The following is a 10496-nucleotide window of genomic DNA, read 5'->3' as shown; positions in this document are numbered from 1 at the left end:
TGTTTGTAATTTACAGTGATTTGTGTAATTATGTTATCCATGCTCTCCCATCACTGCCAGCGGTCCCCAGCCTTTCTGGCACCGTGGACCAGTTTTGTGGAATTTTTTCACGGACTGGGGCATGTGGGATGTTTTCAGGATGATTCAAGTGCATTATTAATACATTTATTGTGCACTTTATCTCTATTGTTATTACATCAGCCCCACCTCAGATCATCAGGTTTTAGGCCCCGGCGGCCGGGGACACCCGCTGTAAGATGTGTGTCCCCCTTCCTCATCTTCTACCCCAGCTCTTAGAATAATGCCAGAGAATTCATGATAATTAATATTGCTTGACCCCCATCAGTACCCTTTCACCCCACTGACCTGCTGTGACTCGTGCCCCTTGAACTGTTGTAGTGATGACCATCTAGACCGACCCGTCTCCCGGCCTTGACGCCCCTCTATCCTTCTCCGCACACTATTCCAGGAAAGTCCTACTAAGCACAAGCCAGACGATGTAAATTCCGATTTAAAATGTTAGCAATCCCCCACTACCCTCCAAACACATTCTAAACTCTTCAGCACAGGGTGCAGTACTTGCTGTGGCTTATAGTCTGCTTATCTGTGTGGCTATATATAGGTAGACATAGATATCGTTTATTTATATATATCTCATGCAGATTGCATCCTTCAGACACGCTGAATTACTTATAAGTTACTCAGACAGAGCCAGTCAGAGGAGGGGAGATAAAGCCATGGCAGCAGGGGGTGGACCTTCCAGACGTCTGCAGGTCCTCATGCCCAAGGACCCGTCAGCATACCCCTGAAAGATGCAGATGCCTGATTACACCCCTGCTGCAAAGCGAGACGGGCCTTCAGGGCTCCTTTGGGTCGGGGAGACACACGGTGCCCATTTCACTGGGTGTCTGACTCGGTTACTGGGCAACCCATAAGGCTGTCCACTGGGAGCCAGCCTCCCGACAAGGCTGTCCACTGGGAGCCAGCCTCCCCACAAGGCTGTCCACGGAGCTGGCCTCCCCACAAGGCTGTCCACGGAGCCGGCCTCCCCACAAGGCTGTCCACTGGGAACCGGCCTCCCCACAAGGCTGTCCATGGAGCCGGCCTCAGATCAAAGGCTGTGGACCCAAGCCACAAGGAGTCCGCCCAGTTGTCTCGGTCCTGTGTGGCCCGACTGACCTGGGGAGCGCCCATCCTCTGTGACAAGCAAGGATGTGCAGAGCCTTTGATGACATCCATGAAATCACATCACAGGCCCTGGGATGTGAGGGAAAACGTGCCCTCTCCTGCAAGCAGTCAGGGTCCTTGTGAGAGCTCCTGGCTCCCCGGAGAGCAGGACGCCTGCAGAACACCAGGCATCGCGGAGCCCCGAGCGTCACGGGACTGAAGACACTCATCACGAGATGCTTGTGCACAAGGATGGGGGCTCCAATCCCGACAGTCATTCGTCACAGCCCCCCTCCCACCCCACTCCTGTCTACACTGGGGGTCCCTGTAACAAGCTGCTTCAGTAGGAGAAAAGGAGCCTGGCTCACAAGCGGGGCCACCTCATGAGCTGACACCAGACGGCCGGGCCTCGGCCTCTCTGTAGGGCTCCTGAAAGAAAACCCTGCCCAGGGCAGACACGGAAACCTGTCAGCGGCCTGTCAGAGTCAGCAGGGGGGAGCCGCAGCCGGAGCGTGGACGGACACGGATTCACAGGCGGGGCTGAACCGGCGGCCGGAGGAAACGGGGCTGGCGGACGGGGCCGAGGTCTGTGGGGAGCAGCAGACGGAGCGCGTGTGGGTGTCCGCGTCCCGGTGGACATGCCTCGGCGGCGCCTCACTGCACCGGGGCCTCCCCCTGGCCGGGGGGCTGGCCGCCCCGGATCCCACCTCGCTTCTCCCCCAGGCCCCGCCCCTGTGACGCGGCGAGTCGCAGTGACCGCGGCGGCAGGCGGGAGGCCGCGTGGGCTCCACGAGGCCGACTCTTCACACCGGGGCTGACGAGGCCTCTGTGGGATTCCCAGGGCTGCCGGAGCAAAGGGCCACAGAGCGGGCGGGGGGCTGCAGACAGCAGAGGTTCATTCTCTCGGTCTGGAGGCTGGGAGCGTGGGCTCCAGGACCAGGTCCTCCCCAGACGGGGTCCAGCCGTGCCCCCTCCGGCCGAGGGTGGCGCTGGCGGTCCTGGTTCTGCGCGTCTCTGGCTGCGTGACGGCCATCCCTGCCTCCATCGTCGCGTGGCATCCCTCCCTCTGGGCAAGGTCTCCGTGCTCAGACCCCCTCCTCTCAGAAGGACCCGGTCACCGGGGGAGGGGCCATCACATCTTCAAAGGCCTCCCTTCCAAAAAACGTTACCTGCATGGGCACCAGGAGTTAAGACTTAAGCGTATCTTGTGGCAAACTTGATTCAACCCACAGCACGGTAGCTGCCGAGCCCCCAGTCTGGACAGAAGAGGACAAAGCTGAGCCCCTCAGGCAGCATATTTCTGAGTGGGGAGGGTTCCCACGGAGGCAGTGATGATGTCTGCATGGTAGACGGGCAGTGCGCCCCGGCCCGGGCCACCGCACCGCACACTCCGTCATCCGGGAGACACCAGGGAAGTCAGGAAACGCCCTGCCTAGGACGGTACACACGACCAGGAGCCGCTCCCTGGGGGATCAGGGTGCTTGCTACAGACCCGGGTGCATGTCTGGAGCCAGAGCTGAAAACACAGATCTCAGCATCAAGGATGAGAGGTGGGAGGGACTCCTCTTATGTCCACAGCTAGTAATCCCCTAAAGACGTTTATCCTGTGTGTCTCTGGATTTTCAGACTCCCTGGTTTAGAGTTACTAATCCCCCAGGTGGCGCAGGGGTAGAGAACATGCTTGTAATGCGGGAGACTCGAATTCAGTCCCTGGGTTGGGAGGATCCCCTGGAGAAGGGAATGGCAGCCCACTCCAGTATTCTTGCCTGGAGACTCCCATGGACAGAGGGGACTGGCAGGCTGCAGTCCATGGGGTCGCAAAAGAGTCAGACGCGACTTAGTGACTAAACTCAACTAAACTCTAAGTGAAAATACTTCTACGGGTGCCAGCAACAAAGCTTCCACTGAATGGGAAGCTGACAAGGCCACTTTGTCATTTGGGGCTTCTTGTGGCACTGAATCATCGGGCAAAGAAAGGAGTTGCTGCATTGTCTGGGGTGAGTTATCCCAATTATGGAGGAAAATAGAGCTGTCTCCACAATGGGGACAGGGAGGGACGTGTCTCGATGGCAAGAAATTCTTTGGCGCGTCTCAACCACCTCCCAGTGAAAGCAAAGAGATGAGTACAGCAATTCAACAAAAGCAAGAGCACCAAGGACCGAGACTGCTCAAGAATGAGGTCTGGGCCACTTCCACCCCTGAGAGCAGGATAAAAGTGAAAAACGGGAGACGCTGTAAACATCACAACCACGGCCTCCAGCTGCAAGGCTGGTTAAAGACACGAGGGCGGCCGCCTCTGTCCATGCTTCCTTCTTTGTTTGAGATTTGTGTTTAGTTATGACTCTTGCAGGGAGTGGTTTCATAGTCGTGTCCGATGCTTTGCAGCCCCGTGGACTGTAGCCGGCCAGTCTCCTGTGTCCATAGGATTTTCCAGGCAGGAATACTGGATGGGGCTGCCACGCCCTCCTCCAGGGGATCTTCCCGACCCAGGAATCCAACCTGGGTCTCCTGTGTCTCCTGCGTTGGCAGGTGGGTTCTGTACCACTAGCGCCACCTGTGAAGCCCTCAACTCGTTGTAACGCACATCAAACTAGTCCACACCCAATCCCAAATTCTAATTTTATCAGTTTAATATTATTAATGTATCACCACCTACCAGTGCCTAAAACTAGAGCCCTTAGCATTATTTACAAGCTGGGCGTGGCTCACCTCCGGCAGGCGGTGCACACCCCCAGTCCCTTGCTCCCAGCCTGCGCCTGCGCCCCTCCGCGCCTGCGCCTGCGCCCCTCCATGCCTGCTCTAGGGCTTCTCTCTCCGTGTCCATCTCTGGCATCTTCAGTCCCGAAACCCAGGTGGACCTGCGCCAACTCACACCGGTTCAGCCTAGAGTTCCCACATCCTCCTGATCTTGGTCTTCCCTCGTTGCTCCCAGTTCCTCTCGTCAGCCAGTTCACCTGAGTCCTAACTCCTCCCGGGGAAGAGGTGTGAGGAGTCCCCTTCTGTGCGTGGGAGCTGAAGGGCCATCAGACAACACCCCTCCCCTCATGAGAGAGTCCCCATGACCCTGTGTCCCCTCACCCCTCACAGGACAGCCCCCACGTACATTCCGTGTCCCCACACTCCACCCCCACCTGTGCTTACGGAGTCCCAGCCCTGGCCGTCCCTCTGGACGACGGATGGTGGCAGGTACCTGGTCTTCCTCTCTCCCATCTCCAGTTGGCTTCCCACACTGATATCTGGATGATCCTTTTAACGGGTAAAAATTATTATCATTTAATCCATTAGCTCAAATAAAATAAAAACCCCTCACCTTATTGTCTCTTGTGTTTTGTATGGAATTGAATTAACTGATTATGTCACCAATTTCATAAGCATTAGAAGCAAGTCTTTTTCACTTATTATCCTTTTTATCCGTTTTGGAACCAAGTCTAGGGACTTCTGAGCACCCCTTCAGTGCGCTCTCATGACAGTTTGTATTACTAGATGTTTTAAACAGGTGTGTGAGCAAGCAGGCTTTAGTATGAGGACTTTAAGCAGGCTTTAGTGTCGGGACACTGAAGCTAACATCCTCCCTTCCTCACCCACAGAATATATATAGATTGCATGTAACAAAATCCAGCCTTCACTAGATATATTGTCCCACTAATTGGAAATCTAAAGACAGAGACTTGGGGTTGTTTGGTCCACGTGCGTCAAGTCATCGAGACCGCAGAAGCCCTGCTCTGCCTCCCCTGAGCCCGACCCTTCAGAAGGCAGATGGCAACCCTCGTAACGTGGACACGCTCATGTCCACAGTCAGCCCTCCATGCCTCCTCGCCTGTGCTCGCTGGAGAGACAGCAAACCATTCCTCCAGCCTCTTCAGGCAAGGATCACCTGGGCTGGGCTGTGTAGACAGCAACCCTGCTCCTGCCGTGACGACTGAGGTGAGCCTGGCACCGCTGAGCAGGGTGCATCACTGGTGCAGGGGGCGTCCCAAAGCACCGGCACCTTGGGGGAGGGCTGGGGCCCTTGGAAAAATCCAGGAATCTTCACTTTCCAGGTTTTCTCTGCTGCACAGCAAAAGGGCTTAACCACAGGAGCATAACTAAATGAGGTACTTACTGATTATATATGTACATGTAGAAGATATATATATTTAACAGAGGAGCCTGGAGTCCAGACTGCTGAAGGATTCTACAGGGTCTTCAAGCAGCTCAGCTCCGTCAGCATCTGCTCCTCCATTCCCAGAGAGCTGTTCTCATTCTCAGACACAAGACGTCTGCTGCTTCACAGACGTACACCTTCACAGTCCAGGCCGAGAGAGGTGACAAAGGATGACAGCAAGCATCCAACCCTCCAAAGACACACAGACACAGGCCCAAACCCAGACACACAGACACGCACACATACAGACACAGAATAGACACACACGCACACATACACAGACACACACACACAGACACACAAGACACACATACAGACACACACACGCACAGACACACACACACACACAGACCCAAACACACACATGCACACACACAGACACACACACACACATAGACACACAGGCACACAGACACACATAGACACACAGACACACACAGACACACACACATACACAGACACACACACAGAAACATAGACACACACACGCACAGACACACACACAGACCCAAACACACACAGACACACAGACACACGCACACACAGAGACACACACACAAACATAGACACACACAGACACACACACAAGACACACATACAGACACACACAGACATACACACAGACCCAAACACACACATGCACACACACAGACACACACACAGACACACATAGACACACAGACACACACACATACACACACACACATAAGACACACATATGGACACGCACAGACATACACAGACAGAGACATAGACACACAGACATACACACACACAGACACACACACAGACACAGATACACACACAGAAACATAGACACACACACACAGACACACACACAAACGTCGACATACACACACAAGACACACATACAGACACGCGCAGACACACAGACATACAGACATAGACACACAGACATACACAGAGACACACACACACAAACATGCACACACACAAACATAGACACATAGACACGCACACACACACACATACACACACACACATACAAGACACACAGGCACACACACAGAGACATAGACACACAGACATACACAGAGATACACACACACAGAGACACACACACACACAGACATAGACACACAGACACGCACACACACACACATACACACACACACATACAAGACACACAGGCACACACACAGAGACATAGACACACAGACATACACAGAGATACACACACACAGAGACACACACACACACACAGACATAGACACACAGACATGCACACACACACACAAAGACACACACAGACACACACACACAGAGACATAGACACAAACATAGACACACAGACACACACACACACACAGATACACACACACACACACACGAGTTTCCTAGAGAGCTCCCGGTAGGTCTCTTGGCCACAGCTGTGTCATGGGGCCACCCGGCTGGGAAGGAGGGTGGGGTGGAGACAGACATGACCCTTTCCACTTCCCGAGCCCAGCCTCTTCTGACGGCCACAGGCCACGCGTGGTCAGCAGTAATTCCTCCTCTGCAGGAAAACTGCTCTCACATCTGGGAAGTTTCCTTAGGGCAATTTAAAATAAAGCCTGGCCTTTTCCCACAGGAAACTAAAAAGTAACACCTGTTACTCCTGCATTTCCACTGTGAAAAGGCAAACCAGAAATCCTTGACGCAATCTGCAAAGTGAGGCTGCTCAGTCGCGTCCGACTCTTGCGACCACGTGGACTGTAGCCCACCAGGCTCCTCCGTCCATGGGATTCTCCAGGCAAGAATACTGGAGTGGGTTGCCATTTCCTTCCCCAGGGGATCTTCCTGACTCAGGGATAGAACCCAGTTCTCCCGCATTGCAGGCAGACACTTTACCCTCTGAGCCACCAGCAAAGCCCATGCAATCTATAGCAGGAAATAAATTACAGAATTGCAGTTTGATTAGACACATCTACAATGCAAAGCATCACGCAGGTTCTGGGATGAGACAGACATGCATGCGGGCTCGTCTCTGCTCACAAGACTTCAGTCCAGTAGGGAGACGTCAAGCCGGACACCATGACCCTTTGATTTTCCATAAAATTAGACAATCTCAATTCCACTTTTTTAAGGAAAATATAACATCTCCTTTGTGCTTCTGCCAGCTCCGTGATGGGGAGGAGAGAGGGAGGAGGCGTGTCTACAGGAGCATCTCTGGCTGCAGTTTCCTGCCCTGCTCACCTCTTGCCTGTGGCCTGGCCAGCACCCCGGGTAGAAGACAACACCCTCTCGGCTCTGGCTACACATGTGCTCAACTCACACACACGCCTTCTGCGGTGGCACCTTCCAACAAGGATCAGAGAGATAAAGTGAACTTATGTAAAAAATCAAGTAGGCCTTAGGAAGCATCACTACGAACAAAGCTAGTGGAGGTGATAGAATTCCAGTTGAGCTATTTCAAATCCTGAAAGATGATGCTGTGGAAGTGCTGCACTCAATATGCCAGCAAATTTGGGAAACTCAGCAGTGGCCACTGGACTGGAAAAGGTCAGTTTTCATTCCAATCCTGAGAAAGGCAATGCCAAAGAATGCTCAAAGTACTGCACAATTGCACTCGTCTCACGCACTACTAAAGTAATGCTCAAAATTCTCCAAGCCAGGCTTCAGCAGTACGTGAACTGTGAACTTCCAGATGTTCAAGCTGGATTTAGAAATGGCAGAGGAACCAGAGATCAAATTGCCAACATCTGCTGGATCATTGAAAAAACAAGAGAGTTCCAGAAAAACATCTATTTCTGCTTTATTGACTATGCCAAAGCCTTTGACTGTGTGGGTCACAATAAACTGTGGGAAATTCTTAAAGAGATGAGAATACCAGACCACCTGACGTGCCTCTTGAGAAATCTGTTTGCATGTCAGAAAGTAAGAGTTAGAATTGGACACGGAACAAGAGACTGGTTCCAAATCAGGAAAGGAGTACGTCAACACTGTATACTGTCACCTGCTTATTTAACTTCTATGCAGATACATCATGAGAAACGCTGGGCTGGAGGAAGCACAAGCTGGAATCAAGATATGCAGATGACACTACCCTTATGGCAGAAAATGAAGAAGAACTAAAGATCTTCTTGATGAAAGTGAAAGAGGAGAATGAAAAAGTTGGCTTAAAGCTCAACATTCAGAAAACGAAGATCATGGCACCCAGTCCCATCAATTCATGGCAAATAGATGTGAAACAGTGGAAACAGTGACAAACTTTATTTTGGGGGGCTCCAAAATCACTGCAGATGGTGATTGCAGCCATGAAACTAAAAGACGCTTGCTCCTTGGAAGAAAAGCTATGGCCAAGCTAGACAGCGTATTAAAAAGCAGAGATATTACTTTGCCAACAAAGGTCTGTCTAGTCAAGGCTATGGTTTTTCCAGGAGTAATGTATGGATGTGAGAGTTGGACTGTGAAGAAAGCTGAGCACCAAAGAATTGATGCTTTTGAACTGTGGTGTTGAAGAAGACTCTTGAGAGTCTCATGGACTGCAAGGAGATCCAACCAGTCCATTGTAAAGGAGATCAGTCCTGGGTGTTCTTTGGAAGAACTGATGCTAAAGCTGAAGCTCCAATACTTTGGCCGCCTGATGCGAAGAACTGACTCATTTGAAAAGACCCTGATGCTGGGAAAGATTGAAGGCAGGAGGATAACAGGACAACAGAGAATGAGATTATTGGGTGGCATCACCAACTCGATGGACATGAGTTTGAGCAAGCTCTGGGAGTTGGTGATGGACAGGGAGGTCTGGTGTGCTGCAGTCCATGGGGTTTCAGAGTCAGACACGACTGAGCCAGACATGACTGATGACTGAACTCACTGACACTGCTGCTGCTGCTAAGTCACTTCAGTCGTGTCCGACTCTTAGCGACCCCATGGACTGCAGCCCACCAGGCTCCTCCGTCCATGGGATTTTCCAGGCAAGAGTACTGGAGCTGACTGATGTCAAAAATGCAAACAGACTGACGGTTTGGACTTTACAAGTTCATTAATCCTTTCAGTCAGCACCACGTTCAGCCCCTGAAAGGTTTATACGTTCTCTTCACAGCTCCCATCTTGCCGTGCTCTTTGCCACTGCAAAAAAACACCCACTTTGTGAAGAAAGCAGTTGTGATTTCTCTAACTCTTACAAAAACTGAAGTCCAGGTTCCCCTCTGATTGCATATTCACTTACTTTACATTTGTTCACTGGTTCAATAAACCGGTGCTTATCGAGTGCCTGTCAAGTCCAGCACTCGGCCTGGCACGGTGGAGACACAGGTGAGCCAGGGCAGGGGTGTCCTCTGCAGTCACGGGACAGGCAGAATAGAAGATGAGATGGTGGATGCCGTATACGTGAATCAGATAATCACAAAATAATTGTGGAAGTCTGATTTGACCAGTGCTATGGGTGTACAGAGGATGAGATGGCTGGATGGCATCACTGACTCGATGGACTTGAGTCTGAGTGAACTCCGGGAGTTGGTGATGGACAGGGAGGCCTGGTGTGCTGCGATTCATGGGGTCGCAAAGAGTCGGACACGACTGAGCGACTGAACTGAACTGAACTGATGGGTGTACAGGAAACATAAGATTTGTCCAGGGAGCTCAGGGAAGAATTTCTGGAGAAGAGAATACTGAGACAGACTCACAGCAGAGGCCCTGAAGGGGCCGTGGGAGGCACTGGGGACGGGAGACTGTGAGGCGGAGGGAAGAGCCTGGGGACTAGGGGCTGAGGGGAGGCCGGGCCGGGGAGGCCCAGGCCAGCATGATCACGGCACGAAGCAGCCGCGTTGCCTGGCGCCCGTCCAGGCTGGAGCGCAGGGCCTGCCAGCCCCGCATAGCCACACGGGACTTAAACCCCACCGGCTTTCACCCCGGGAGGACCAAGGTGCTCGGTGACTCAGAGGGAGGCTCGGTGCAAGCAGGTGCATAGCTTCAGGAGATGGCTGCATACTAGAGGATGTACTGACCAGCAGGAGAGAGGAAGCAGACGCTAGCCAGGAAGTTACTGACCTGTCCAGACCGGACGCGACCGTCTCTGTTTCAGGAGGAGGCAGGGACGAGACAGTCCGGAGCAGTCACAAAAGGTGTTTGGAAGGTGGGATGGGCAGGACTTGGGGAGCTGCTGCTGCAGAAATGGTGTCGTGAGAGGCCCCAGAAATGACTAGACTTCCACTTCCAGCTATTCCAGACTCACTGATACGTC

The sequence above is a fragment of the Bos grunniens genome, chromosome 8, assembly GCF_055505025.1.
Source record: "Bos grunniens cultivar Pamir isolate PY7600 chromosome 8, Bosgru_T2T1.0, whole genome shotgun sequence".
NCBI classification, from domain to species: domain Eukaryota; kingdom Metazoa; phylum Chordata; class Mammalia; order Artiodactyla; family Bovidae; genus Bos; species Bos grunniens.
The sequence above is the reverse complement of the archived record's forward strand: the minus strand, read 5'-3'. Positions refer to the sequence as shown.